The sequence below is a fragment of the Gorilla gorilla genome, chromosome 1 (assembly GCF_029281585.2).
Source record: "Gorilla gorilla gorilla isolate KB3781 chromosome 1, NHGRI_mGorGor1-v2.1_pri, whole genome shotgun sequence".
In the NCBI taxonomy this organism is placed as follows: Eukaryota; Metazoa; Chordata; class Mammalia; order Primates; family Hominidae; genus Gorilla; species Gorilla gorilla.
In genome coordinates this window covers 216,727,831-216,741,261 of record NC_073224.2, presented here as the reverse complement: position 1 = coordinate 216,741,261, position 13,431 = coordinate 216,727,831, and the positions used below count along the sequence as shown (strand labels likewise).

General features: G+C 42.7%; 1 protein-coding gene across 8 annotated transcripts in view; it reads right to left on the bottom strand.

The window, feature by feature from the left end:
* The window catches only part of LUZP1 (leucine zipper protein 1), a 94,356-nt gene that overhangs the window by 17,682 nt on the left and 63,243 nt on the right, over window positions 1-13,431 (bottom strand). For 3 of the 8 annotated variants that reach the window (XM_055387443.2, XM_031006145.3, XM_055387448.2), the window contains 2 exons: window positions 7,725-7,790; window positions 7,163-7,268 (listed from right to left, as the gene is read on the bottom strand). The gene's annotated coding sequence lies outside the window, so the exon portion shown is untranslated. Of the gene's footprint in view, window positions 1-7,162; window positions 7,269-7,724; window positions 7,791-12,919; window positions 13,012-13,431 lie in introns of all 8 variants that reach the window. The other 5 variants (XM_019012451.4, XM_055387421.2, XM_055387425.2 and 2 more) reach the window with 2 other exon arrangements.

The following is a 13,431-nucleotide window of genomic DNA, read 5'->3' as shown; positions in this document are numbered from 1 at the left end:
AAGGAATCATACAGATATAACCAATTATAAAACAATGATAAAGAAGCCTTCCCTGACCATCTTACATAAGATGGCACCCACCCTTTTGCATCCTGTCTTCTATCCTGCTTTTTTTTTCCTTAGCATATTGTATCATCATACATATAACCGGAAGCTCAGAAGAAGTGATTAAATGTGCCTAAGGGTGGGGTCTGGGAAGGAAATTGTTTATATTAAACTTTGGGAAATCATAAGAAGGTTTTTACAAAGGGAAGGACAGTCTCACTTTTCATGCCAACTTCCCCTACATTAGTACCTGGCTCAGTTCTAATTCACGCTAGCAACATACAGTGCCAACTGTCTCTCATTCAGGGCTCTTTTTATCAAAGTTCCTGAACCCAGTTCCAAGTGGCCCCATCCAGCATTTTGGAGGGTGGCTCTTCTTCCTGTCCTGGCAGATCAGGAAGGTCTGAAATAGAACATAATCAGGCCTGCCCTGCCCCTTCTCCCAACACAGCTGCCATGATTCACTTCCTGTTCCCAATAGTCATTTAAAGAGGGGTCGGCAAACTTTTTTTTAAAAAGTTTGATAGTATACACATCAGTATGCAAACTTAGTTTGAGAGTAAATATTTTAGGCTTTATAGGATCTAAGGTTTCTATTCCAGCTACTGAACTCTGACAATGTAGTGATGAAGCAACCACATACATACTGTACAGAAGTGAATGAACACAACTATGTTTCAATTAAACTTGATTTAAAAAAACAGGCAGTGGGCAGGGCATGGTAGCTCATGCCTGTAATCCCAGCACTTTGGGAAGATGAGGGGGGAGGATTGCTTGAGGCCAGGAGTTCAAGGCCAGTCTTAGCAATACTGCAAGACCCTGTCTCTACCTAAATAAACTATTAAAAATTTAAAAAGCAAAAGACAGTGGGCCTGTCTGCCAGAATTTGCCAATCTCTGATCTAAAGGATAATAGGAGCTTTTATTTTATTTTATATTTTATTTTATATTTCATTTCATTTCATTTCATTTTTCATTTCATTTCATTTGATTTCATTTCATTTTTTTATTGAGACAGGGTCTACCAGGCTGTCATGCAGTGGAGCAATCACAGCTCACTGCAGCTTCCACCTTCTAGCCTCAAGCAATCCTCCCACCTTAAGTCTCCCAAGTAGCTGGGACTACAGACACATGCCACCATGCTTGGCTAATTTTTCTCATTTTTTTTTTTTTGTAGAGAAGGGGTCTCTATGCTGACCAGGCTGGTCCCAAACTCCTGGACTCAAGCCATCCTCCCACTTCGCCCTTAGAGCCTCCTAAAGTACTGGGATTACAGACGCGAGCCACTGCCCCTGGCCAAGAGCTATTTTCAAGCAGCTTCCTCCTGACCACTTGTAGTTACCTGTTTTAAAATCTTAGGCTGTCTAAGCCTCACCATCAATTCTTGCACATTTCTATCTAATTACAGGGCTTACATTATTTTTCCCAGAATCACAAATTCATGTATTTTGGATATGCAAACTCAAGAGTTAGGGACCCAGCTAGCATACAGAGATTCTTCATGTTGGAAAGGATTTAGAGATCATCTAGTCCAACCTCCCACTCAATGTGGACGTTATCTAGCAAGTAGTTACTCAGCTTCCGTTCAAACCCTTCTAATGACAAGAATGACAGTCACTTCCTCCCAAGACAACTCACTCCATCTTTGGACAGCTCTAAGGTAAGATACCCTACTTATTTTTCTTCTTGGCACATTTAACCACCTGATTACTTGTAAATTTATTTACATTGATTCTTCTTACCAGAAAGTAGGATGCATGAGGTCAGAAGTGTAGTTTTTTGTGTTTGTAATGTTTTTACTGCTGTATTCCCCGCCCCTTGAACAGTGCCTAGTACATAAAGAGTATAAAATAGTTGTTTATTGGGAAGGAGAGAGGGAGAGAGGGAGGGAGGGAGAGAGGGAGAGAGGGAGGGAGGGAGAGAGGGAGAGAGGGAGAGAGGGAGGGAGGGAGAGAGGGAGAGAGGGAGAGAGGGAGGGAGGGAGGGAGGGAGGGAGAGAGGGAGGGAAGGAGGGAGGGAGTGAACAAGCTAACAAAACAATGCTGTATTTGGGGAATTTAATTCAGCATGGCTGACACCAGAGACACAAGGGGAAGAGCAATTAACTGGTAAGGTCTGGGTGGTAGGTTTGAGGCCCCTGAAATGTCACAGTAAGTTCAGAGGCTGAGGGTGTACTGTTTGAGGAACATTCCCTTATCTCCTTTCCTTCCAAGCCCCCCCAACCCACAGCCATCCCGATGGTAAACATCTTTTTTTCTTTTTCTTTTTTTTTTTTTGAGACGGAATCTCGTTCCATCGTCCAGGTTGGAGTGAAGAGGCATGATCTCAGCTCACTGCAACCTTCGTTTGCTGGGTTCAAGGGATTCTCGAGAACTGCCTCAGCCTCCCGAGTAGCTGGGATTACAGGTGTGCGCCACCACGCTCAGCTAATTTTTCTATTTTTAGTAGAGACAGGTTTCACTATGTTGCCAACACTGGTCTTGAACTCCTGACCTCAAGTGATCCACAAGCCTCGGCCTCCCAAAGTGCTGGGATTACAGGTGTGAGCCACCACGGCTGGCCCAATGGTAAACATCTTTTAATGCATCTGTTCTCTGAGGACTTTTCAAACCATCCTTCCCCACAAGAGAAATGCACCATCCTAAATTCTGTAGATGCTTCTATCACTATATCCATGATACTTAAAATATCTGTCATCCTCTGCTGGGCTCTGAGAGCAGGGACTGTGTTATCTTCATTTTTCAGTCCTGGGCACTGAATACAGTGACTGGGGCAAGGTAGGAACCTTATAAATGTTTTGTAAATAAATTAATGTAATAGTTTTATTGTATTCTGTACTGGCCAAATTTACATAAAGGGGACTATTTTCAGATCTAGGCACTACATTCCAGGAAAGATGCTTAGCCTTTATGCCAGAGGCTGAAATGCAAGTGCCAAAGAGATCAGGTCAATGATTTAAATGAGTTAAAGGGCCTAGAAGGACTATGGCTAAGAGGGGCTATGCCCTACTTTTATATATAATCTCTTAAATGTAGCCAATGAATTCAGATTTCAAAAAAGAGGAAATAAAAAGAATACCACTGTATAGTCCCTCCAAAACATACATGCCTGCAAGTGGATATGGGAAGCAAATTTGCAACCTGTATTGGACAAAGGGATTAAGTAAGAGAGTAACACAATCAGAACTGCAGTTTTTGAAAGACCATTCTAGCAGGATAAACTAGGGTGCTATTGTAGTAGTCAAGGCAAGAGATGGGATAAGGGCCTGAACCAGGACAGTAGCAATGGGGTAAAAGGGTGGGATGGATGAAAGATGACCTGGTCTGCCCAGTTCTAATAATGAAGTCCAAGATTGCATGAACTAATCTGATAGCCACAGTACCAGTTTGTAGGTTCATACTGGCTTTGTTTCCAAATAAACTGTTAAATCTCATTTTTAATAATTGAAATATGGGGCTTAATTCTTTTGCAGGCAATGTGATACAATGATTAAAGTTTACGAACTCTGAAGCCAGGCAGCCTAAGTTCAAACCCTGACTTTACTAGCTACTAGCTGTGTGACCTTGGATAAGTCATTTGACTTCTCTATGCTTCAATACCTATAAGGTTATGGTATGTGTAAATAAGTTAATGCAAGAATTGCTTAGACTAGTACCTGGTCTATAGTAAGTGTCATGTAAGTTTCAGCTTAAATTATTATTTATTATTTTTGGACTTCAACTTCTTAGTTTCAATCCCTTGACTAAATATTCTCTACACTGTCTAGCCTGCAAACATTCGCTATTTAAGTCTCATAGGCATGTCTTTTCTATATCTTCATCCAAATTGATGTTCAAAAACAAAATATAACCAAAAACAGCCCTGTAGAATGTCATTAAAAACACCTCCTATAGATTAACACTGATCTACTACAATTCCTGAGTGCAATTATTCAACAAGCTCCAAAGCCAGGTCAAATTTTTTTTTTTTTTGTCTTGGGATCACGTGAGAAAACATTAAATACCTAATTTTAGCACTTAAGACACATTACCTTTGTAGCACATTCCAATCCTCCAGCGACCTAGGAATCTTTCCAAAAATGAAATGCTCTGATATATATCAAACTGCTATATGGTAATTATCTCTGGATAATGTGCTTTTTTTCTGTTTTTGCTTATGTCTATTCTCTAATATTTTTATACTGAACTTGTACCGATCGTTTAAATAAAATCATGGCAAGGCTTAAAGAAAAAAAAGAATTGTTATCAGCTAGCATGATTTATTCTTAGTGAACACAAGCTGGCTTCTAGGGGTCACTGTTCTCACTCTTTGATCAACCAATTTTAGAATTTTACCAGAGATCACTGTCAAGTTTCCAATGACATCCTCAAACCCCTGTGACCCAGATGTTAACTCCAAATAAATCAAACACCTCTCAAATGGGCACAGTGGCTCATGCCTATAATCCTAGCGCACTTTGGGAGGCTGAGGCAGGCAGACAGCTTGAGCCCAGGAGTTCAAAACCAGCCTCGGCAACATGGTGAAACCCTTTCTCTACAAAAAATACAAAATTTAGCTGGGAGTGGTGGCATGCACCTGTAGTCCCAGCTTCTCAGGAGGCTAAGGTGGGAGGATCAACTGAGCCTGGGAGGTCGAAGCTACAATGAGCTGAGATCACACCACTATACTCCAGCCTGTGTGACAGAGTGAGACCCTGTCTCAAAAAACAAAACCAAAAATTTAAATAAAAAAAAAAATCAAACATCTATGGGGAGAATTAGAATTTGAGAGCCTTCAAAATATGTCTAGAAGCCATTGCTTTCTGGTTAGCCACCACTACCACCCAGGTCCAACCTACCATCATCCCTGCCCTGGACTACTGATTACTGCAAAAGCTTCCTAACTTGTCTCCCTGCTCCCATCATTGTCCATCCTTTCCCACCCTCCACAGTCTGTTCTCCCACAACAACCAGAGTAGGCCTTTTAAAACATCAGTCAGATCAAGTCACTCCTCTGCTCTAAGCTCTTTAGTGCACCTCACTTAGAATACAATGCACTCCAAAGGTGTCACATGGCTGTAAGGCCCTACATGATCTAGGTCCCATCACTCATCTGCTGCTCCTTCCCTACTACTCCAATCCAGCCACACGACCTCCTTATGGGTCCTTATACATGACTAGTTACACTCATCCCTCAGAGATTTTATACCTGCTGTTCCCTCTGCCTAGGATGCTTTTCCCCCAGATATCTCCCTGGCTGGACTCCTCACTTCTTTTAGATCTTAGCTTAAAATATCACCTCATCAGAGGCCTTCCTTGATTGCTGTACATAAAGGAGCAATCCCTCAGCTCCCCACCACTATCACCTTACGCTGTTTTTTTGTCTTCTTAGCATGTACTATCTAGTGGATGTTATTTGTCTACTCACCTGTTTATTTATTTATATCTAATTATTCATTTTTATCTGTTTCTACCCATTAGAATATAATCCTTGAGAGCAAGGACTTTTTCTATTTTGTTTAATGCAGTATACTTAGTTCCGATAACTAAGGCATGTAGTAAGTGGTCAATTTTTGTCATCAGAACATTAGCCCCAGTATATAGCAAAATATTTTATGTGTAATAGGTATGTGTAGGCTGGGTGCAGTGGCTCACACTTATAATCCCAGCACTCTGGGAGGCCAAGGTGGGCAAATCACCTGAGGTCAGGAGTTCAAGACCAGCCTGGCCAACATGGTGAAACCCTGTCTCTACAAAAAATACAAAAATTAGCCCAGGCGTGGTGGCACACACCTGTAATCCCAGCTACTCGGGAGGCTGAGACAGGAGAATCGCTTGAGCCCAGGAGGCGGAGGTTTGCAGAGGCAGTGAGCCAAGATCGCACCAGTGCACTCCAGCCTCGGCAACAGAGCAAGACTCCGCCTTGCAAAAAATAAAAAAATACAGGGCAAGAGTTTGCCTTGAATTTTTCCACTCCTTCGAGAAGAGTTCTGTATTATCCCTAACTACACCTATTTCCTCAGAGGGGTTGACATGAGAGCAAGAGGCTTTGTTAAGATTCCTTTCCTATGCCCAGTCACTGCTATGATGAGAACCCATTTCCCACTCATTCTGAGCTACCCTATTGCTCTACTTTCCTAGGGAAGCTTTCTCTAACTATCATCCAGCTATCAGGAGCAACCAAGACCGCCGGGTCTCTTGGCCACTGACCGTTCAAGTTCTCACTTCTATCTCTTCTATTTCATTAGTGCTCTCCTCTGCCTTAGCCAACACCAACCAATAAAATATTGGCACATAAAATCCATAAATGGCTAGGAAAAGAACCTAATTGTTGATCAAAAGGTTTTGTATTTTGCTTTGCTTTTCCAAGGTTAAATCAGTCACAGCCTCAACCAAAAAGTGACTTTCTTAAAAGGGAAACATTATAGTGTAATGAAAACAACCCACTAGGGTGGTGGCTCATGCCTGTAATCCCAGCACTTTGGGAGACTAAGGCAGGAGGACTGCTTTAGCCCAGCAGTTTGAGACCAGCCTGGACAATACAGAGAGACCCAGTCTCTACAAAAAAATTAGCTGGGCATGGTGGTGCACACCTGTAGTCCCAGTTACTAGGGAGGCTGAGGTGGGAGGATCACCTGAGCCCAGGAAGTCAAGGCTGCAGTAAGCCATGATCATGCCACCGCCCTCCAGCCTGGGCAATGGGAGCAAAACCCAGTCTCAGAAAAAAGGGAAAGAAAATAATGCAGGTTTGAAACCTAGTTCTACTACTTGTGTGAACTTGGAAGAGTTATTTAACCTCTTTAAGCTTGTTTCCTCGTGGTGATGACAACAGTACTTACCTCACAGGGTTGGTAGGGAGATAACATGTCCAACAGGACTGCGCCCGACATAGAGTAAATATTCAATAAATGGTAGCTACTTCTTAAGGGTGGCCTAATTCTTACGGTTGCTGACTTCATGCAAGGATTTTTCACCCTCATCAGGTTGGTTGGTTAAGTACTGAGCATAGTATTTGGTTCATAATAGGCCATCACAAATACTGACTTTCCTCCCCACTTCCAGTAGTGGCAAAATTATAGTGGCTTCAGAAACCACCCAATTCTATTGGTACACCCAGGTTTCACTGTACAACATACTTACCATGTAGGTAATTCAAGCTTTCCGTCAATACTTCCGGCGGCTCTCCCTATGCTTGCTGTTTTGGAAACAGTCACTCACTCTCTTTCAAAGGCAGTTGTCTCTTGACCTGGATAGAATATAAACAGAATGGAAGAGATAGGTAATGCATGAATCATACCAAGACTGAGGTGACCCAGAGGGCTGTCCCAAAGACTTTCACATACAATTCACTGTCAGCAAGGGACCAAGGTAAGATCTGCATCTAGATCCTGACACTAAAGGAACCTGGCTAAGCTGGCTATGTCTCTCTCAGGAAAGTCAAGAAAGAATTTGGCTGTAGGAGACTCCCCTTTCCTATAAGATGATATGGTCCTAGGGTAGAACCCACTGTCTTTGCTTAAATTAAAACACCCGAACATTCCTCAACAGTCTAAAAATGTACATGACATCTTACAGCTAGGAAGCATCTCAGAAATCAGCTACAGGTTGAGCATCCCTGATCTGAAAATCCCAAATTCAAAATGCTCCAAAATCTGAAATGTTTTGAGTGCCCACATGACTCCACAAGTGGAAAATTCCATACCTGATCTCATCTGATAGGTCGCAGTCAAAACACAGGCACACAATACTCAGGTTTATTCAATGTCCCCTGGGGAAAAATAAAATTACCTTCAGGCTATATGTATAAGGTGTATAGGAAACATAAACGAATTTCATGTTTAGACTTGGGTCTTATCCCAAGACATGTCACTATATACATGCAAATATTTTTTTAAAAAATCTGAAATCTAAAACACTTCTGGTCCCAGGGATTTCGGATAAGGAGATACTCAACCTTCAGTTAAATGTCCTTGTTTTACAGAAGGAAACTAAAACTTAGAAAGGGTGAGTCACACAATTATTTAGCAGAAAAGCAAGGATTCTACTAAAAATAAGATGTTCTAGAAGATAGGAAAAAAACATCTGCGGAGTATTTACCAACCCTGAGCACTATGCTTTATGTTTTATATAAGACAATAAGAAGATAATGTTACCTCTACCTTACAGATAAAGAATTTAAGTTTCAAGAAGTGACTTGTCCAAGGTCTTACAGCTTGTTATTAAATGACAGAGTTTAAACTCAAGTCTGTCTGACTTTGAAAGTCCCTTCACCATGCTGGCTCTCATTTTGTTGCCCTCTAGACTCGGTCCTCAAAAGAGCCCTGAACCACCCAATATCAATTAGAACTAAAAATAGAGGCCGGGCGCGGTGGCTCACGCTTGTAATCCCAGCACTTTGGGAGGCCGAGGCGGGCGGATCACGAGGTCAGGAGTTCGAGACCACGGTGAAACCCCGTCTCTACTAAAAAAATACAAAAAATTGGCCGGGCGTGGTGGCGGGCGCCTGTAGTCCCAGCTACTCGGAGAGGCTGAGGCAGGAGAATGGCGTGAACCCGGGAGGCGGAGCTTGCAGTGAGCCGAGGTCGAGCCACTGCACTCCAGCCTGGGTGACAAAGCGAGACTCCGTCTCAAAAAAAAAAAAAAAAAAAAAAAAAGAACTAAAAATAGAGCTTTTCTTTCTGCAAACTTACCCTCCAGTTTTGAAACAAGAAGCCTTCTATAGGAGAGTTGAAAAGCCTACCATCCCATTGAATCTTACCCCTAAAATTAGAGAAGAGCTACTATAGATGGAAGATCTGGGTCAAACTTCTTGTGTTATCTTACTCTTGAGGAAAATGGAAAGGTAGCTTCTAAGCTAGTGGTAAACCTAAAGCTTTTGTACATGATCTTACATTCAAACTATCCTCCCTTCTTTCATCACAACTGCCTCCCTTACACATCCCTGCAAGCCACCTTGTGACTGCCTTCCAAGACTATTGGTCCCTTTAATCCAACTTCCACACCTCCACCAAAACATGCACACATGCACACATACATGCACCTGCACGCATGCATGAACACGCACACATACACACACACACACAAATCCATCCCTGCCTCTATCTTCCCAGAGAGCAAGGCGGCTAGAATTACGATGGACAAATAATGAGAGTTTTTTTTAAAACAGCTTAAAAGATGAGGGGAACAGTAGTAACTCAAGCCTCAAGTGAACAAAGTTTGAAAAGAATTTTTTTTTGTAGTGATGGGGTCACACTATGTCACCCAGGCTGGGCTGAAACTCGTTACCTCAAGCAATCTTCCCACCTTGGCCTCCCAAAGAGAAGAGTTACTGATAATATCGGCCAGGCACGGTGACTCACGCCTGTAATCCCAGCACTTTGGGAGGCCAAGGCGGGCAGATCACCTGAGGTCAGGAGTTCAAGACCACCCTGGCCAATATGGTGAAATCCCATCTCTACTAAAAATACAAAAATCAGCTGGGCATGGCGACATGTGCCTATAATCCCAGCTACTCAGGAGGCTGAGGCAAGAGAACCTCTTCAAACCAAGAGGCGGAATTTGTGGTGAGCCCAGATCGCGCCACTGCACTCCAGCCTGAGCGACACAGTGAGACGCTGTCTCAAAAAAAAAAAAAAAAAAGTTACTGATAATAAAAACGGCTAGAAAATAAGTATAAAAAAGGATCTAGGCCAGGCACAGTGGCTCATGCCTATAATCCCAGCACTTTGGGAGGCCAAGGCAGGAGGATTGCTTGAACCCAGGAGTTCAAGAACAGCCTGGACAACAACAAAACAAGGCCCCCATCTCTACAAAAAAAAAAAAATTTTTAATTAGCTGGGCATGGTGATGCACACCTATAGTCCTAGCTACTTGGGAAACTGAGACGGGAGGATCACCTGGAGCCCAGAAGTTTGAGGCTGCTGTGAGCCACAGCTGTCCTACTGCACTCCAGCTTAGAAGACAGAGTGACGCTCTATCTTTAAAAATAATTTTAAAAACGATCTATACCAAGGCGGCACCCAAGAGATAGCTTAGGTGGATGTGGGGGAAGCTTTAGCTCTCCACCCTCTGCTTTTAAAAAATAATCAATGGAAGTTAAAGTAAATGTGATTGGTATTCAAATAGTTTTAGGACAGTTCCACAGACTTTCCGTCCTACCCCATCACCACCTGTCTCTTTCCCCCTCCCCACCCACCTTACACACACAACACCCATACACAAACACCGCCCCCCCCACACACACACTCATCTTCCTCTGCATAGCCTAAAACCTCTCCTACATAAAAATTCTGAACTCTAAGAAATGGTCACATAAATCTGGTCTGTCTCCCCTAAGGTCTCTGCAGCCCTAACAGTGATAGCAGCGCCCCTGCTAAAATCTACTGTCCCAGCATCTACCACCTACTGCCAAATTTGCTGACATGTTACTAAGGCCCAGGGGCCTTTCTCTTCAAAACAAGACAGAATGCACTGCCAAAAGGAAAGAGGAACTCCAGCTAATCCTGATTTGTTTTCAACTGTCTACGTTCTCTCATATTTCTAAGGGGTAGAAGCAAGCAGTAACTGATTTCTTTCTTCTGAATGCCATTTACTTCTTGCTTCCTCAGCGTACCTGCCCTCTGTCCCCAAAACAAGAGGATGACTGTAAATATCCTCAAATTCCTTAGTGATGCCGCTTCAGAGAGCTTTCCACCATGACAGATCCATCCTCATCACTTCCCTCAAGCATCTCTTCTGGCACTTATTGTTTCTGTTACTGTTAGTGGTGATAGTGGTGGTAGTATGTGTGTACATGTCTGTCTGTCTAGAAGCAGAGACTGAAGGATCCTTACAGATCACAGAGTCCAACCACCTCATTTCCCAGAGGAGCAAGTGAGTCCCAGAGAGGAAAGGAGACTTGCCCAAGCTTACAAAACAAGCTCAAGTGAACATTTTTGTCCCCCAAACACTTTGATAATAGATAAAAATGTCAGTACGAAATTCTGCTTTCAGTATGACCCTCCCACAGACAACAACTATACTCTGGATAAAACACAAAAACTATCTGAAGTGAACAAGGGCTGGCAGATTTTGAAAATAAGTTGAAAGTTGGAAGAAACGGCTGACATGGAATGAACTCCTCATTTTTGGATCTCTAGCCTGAGGCTGGTCTAGCTGAAGTTCCAATCAAAAAACAAGCCCTAGGCTTTCTGTCCTGAAGAAATAGCCCAGAGCAGCCACAGATCATGGAAGTAAGAAAAAAAAAGAGCTAGAAAAGGAGAGTCTCAGGTTCTGTGTGTAAATTCTACCCAGTCTCTGGCTAAACCCTGAGCCATGCAAGCATAGGGCAGAATCCAAAGACCTCAGTTAAAGAGAAAAGAACTGAACTGAGATTTGAACTGCGACCCACTGCAGGTGTGACAGAGTTTGCAGTTTTGAGTCTGAGTTATTGTCTACTAAATTAAAAACATCAACAGAAACCAAAGTCTCCACAATACAACATTCACAGTGTGAAGAATACAATTCCAAATTACATGAAGAACTAGAAAAAGCATCTGGGCACAGTGGCTCATGCCTGTAATCCTGGCACTTTGGGAGGCCAAGACAGGAGGATCATCTGAGCCCAAAGTGTTTTTGAGACCAGCCTGGGCAACATAGTGAGACACTGTCTCTACAAAAAATGAAAATAAATTTAAAAAAATTAGCCAGGTGTGGTGATACATGCCTGCGGTCCCAGCTACCTGGGAGGCTGAGGCAGGAGGATCACTTCAGCCCAGTAGTCAAGGCTGCAGTGAGCCATGTCCACACCACTGCACTCCAGCCTAGGCGACTGAGTGAGACCCTGTCTCAAAACAAAACAAAACAAAACAAAAAAACAAACAAACAAACAAAAAACACCTAGAAAAATTAAACCCATTTGCAATTTGCAAAGGAAAAGACAATCAGCAGAAGGCAACTCCAAGACAACCCAGATGCTGAAATTCTCAGACAAAGATATTAACAGAGCTATTATAACTAAGATCAATGAGGTAAAAGAAGATATGCTCAAGGCCGGACACGGTGGCTCATGCCTGTAATCTCAGCACTTTGGGTGGCCGAGGCAGGCGGATTACGAGATCAGGAGATGGGGACCACTCTGACCAACATGGTGAAACCCCGTCTCTACTAAAAATACAAAAATTAGCCGGGTGTTGTGGCGCGCGCCTGTAGTCCCAGCTACTTGAGAGGCTGAGGCAGGAGAATCGCTTGAATCCGGGAGGCAGAGCTTGCAGTGAGCCGAGATTCAGCTACTGCACTCCAGCCTGGCGACAGAACGAGACTCCGTCTCAAAAAAAGAAGATATGCTCAAAATGAAGGGGAAAACAGTAAATCTCAGAAGAGAAACTGAAAAAAAAATTTAAGTGGAAATTTTTGAACAGAAATACAGTATCTGAATTTTTTTAATTCACTAAATGGGCTTAAGGACAAAATGGAGATGACAGAGGAAAGAGTCAGTGAAATGTGGAAGCAGAACAATAGAAATGATTCAAACTGAAACAACTCTGGGTCATTCTCAGTCTCTAGAAAAACCACCCTCAGACCCTTTACAAAAGTATACACAGGGATAATTTTCTGTTATCAGAAAAATTGGTATCAGAGAGAAACAGAATAACTTGGGATCACAGAGTTTTCTAGTGGTCCTAAATTATATAGGAAGCAAGGGGAAAATAATTTTATTTTTCCTCCTATAATTGCTGAAGTAGCATTCAGGATTGTTCAGGAAAAAAGCCAGGAAGGATTTTAATAATTTTTCTGCCCTGTGCAGTCTCTTCACCAAAAAGCCAACACGGTAAACAGGCTGATGGCAGGATGGGGTGGGGACCAATCAGGGGGTATGGGGCTAAGGAAGTGCCAGCAGCTTGCTATGTATGAACCAACCTAGGTGGTTTTAAAAGCAGCTTCCCTGAATGCCATCACTGACTGAGTCGCTTCTCACATTCAAGTCACTTCATGTTGGAGTTCAGAACACTCTAGATAAAAGTGGAAGAAAAAACATAAGCTGCAGAAGACATGTCAATTTCTTTAAGGCCTGCCTTTTGCTCACTCCCCTCCTCCCAACCCCACTTGCCAACAAGAAGGAAAGAAGAGAATCTAGAGCCAGTGATCTTTTCTGACTAAAGCAGGAAACTGAGAGTAAGACAACACACCCTCTAAGTGTAGAGAAACTTGGATGGGGAGTGAGAAACCCGGGTGGCGGCCTCTAGTTCTACCACAGACATTGTTGGACCTCAGATGTGTCTTTTACACTTTCTGGGTCTCAGCTTCATCAGTCAAACAAAAAGGCCAGACTAAATGATATTTAACAATGATATACTATTGTCCTTTCCAATAACACTATGAATGACATCCTTAACCATGCTATCTCCATTTACCCTTGAAGAAACTATAAA